The sequence below is a fragment of the Physcomitrium patens genome, chromosome 4 (genome assembly GCF_059467195.1).
Source record: "Physcomitrium patens ecotype Gransden chromosome 4, ASM5946719v1, whole genome shotgun sequence".
NCBI lineage: Eukaryota > Viridiplantae > Streptophyta > Bryopsida > Funariales > Funariaceae > Physcomitrium > Physcomitrium patens.
This window is the reverse complement of record NC_143413.1, coordinates 9,965,191-9,966,629: the sequence shown is the minus strand read 5'-3', so window position 1 is coordinate 9,966,629 and position 1,439 is coordinate 9,965,191. Positions and strand designations below refer to the sequence as shown.

The 1,439-nt window shown below is 41.2% G+C and overlaps 1 pseudogene; it reads right to left on the bottom strand.

Moving 5' to 3' along the window:
- Window positions 1-459: 459 nt before the first annotated feature.
- Window positions 460-1,439, bottom strand: LOC112281566 (calcineurin B-like protein 2; annotated as a pseudogene).

Below are 1,439 nucleotides of genomic sequence, written 5' to 3'. Positions count from 1 at the left end.
AATTGTTAAAGTTTTGAAAAAATTGGTACCTTAAAAAGGTCCTAAAATTGAAACGTGATGGACTTGCAACAATTAGAATGCCCTAGACTTGAGTGCCTCGGACTTGATTCTCTTCTAAACTCCTTGCGTTCTCTTTCACTTCTTTAGACCATCTGAATATGTTGTGCAACATTGGTCTTCCAAATTTGATAGATTTGACATTCAATTAGGGTTAGATATTGGAGGTTCTACTAACTTCTTTTAGTATGAAAGATAGTATTTCATTTCTCAGCAACATCAAATTGGATACATATGATAAAATTGCATCTTGGTTAGAATTAGAAAATGATTCAATAACATGTCTTAAATACCTTGGTTTACAATGATTTGAGAAGCTTGATGATCTTCCAAAGTTGCTTGTTAGATTAAAGAACTTACTATCTGTAGATTTAATTGAATACTGCAACCTCTAGAACTTTAAGGAGCATGAGCATCTAAACTTTAGGAGCTTTGCCAACCTTAAGGAAGATACTTTTTCTACAAGACTCTCTATTTCTCCCCAAACACAACTGAGAGTGAAGCCTTTACACCTCCATCTGCCATTTCTGCTCCTCCGCAAATTTACTGAGACTGTTCTCTTGCAGAGGCTATTGTCCCTGATGCTCCAAAGCATACTTTGAGCTCTCCAAATCCGTCAGAAATTGGTTCGGGGACAAGTGACTGCCCCAAGTCATAGTTGGCAGAGTCTTTGCATCCTACTCCTTCAAAGACCCTGGCTTTAGTTCCAGCTACAACTGATGGAAATACTGATTCTAGGGAGGAGGCAATGCTGTGATGATGTCCCTTAGTTAAGGAAGAACCATGTTTTGCATGAGCCCTCGGTGATGCTGAACTAGTCTCTCCAACTCTTCTTCATCAACATAACCAGCGACCTTCTTCCCTGCCTCTGCAAACGTCATGTCCAAAGTAATCTTTATAATGTCTGGTACCAGAACTAGGGTCGATTTGCACAGGATTGAACCCAGCATTCCCTTCACCTCTTTACGTTCTATGTAACCTGTTTGGGTTGATCTTCCAACTAGATTGCAATTGGATTTTGTCTGTAGCACCAGCCTTTAGATAGAACACGCTCAGAGAGAGCACGAATCTGCCAAATTTGATCACACCATTTTGTTTTTTGATAAAACCGGTAACATATTGGATTTGCGAGCTTTTTCCTTTCACTGCCAGCCCCAATTGAAATTCTTAGATTATGTGCATATGAGGCTATCATCGGTAATCAAGTTGCTGATCTGCATGAAGAGCTAATAAAACGCGTCCACCTTGCAGACACGGAACATAGTTTCCTTTGCGAGAACTGAGGACTCTTCATAGCCAGGGGGTTTGTCAGAGGACGAAAGCAGTAACCCCCCCCCCCCCCCCCCAACCGCAGCCCCGACGGTACACGGAAGATTCAACAT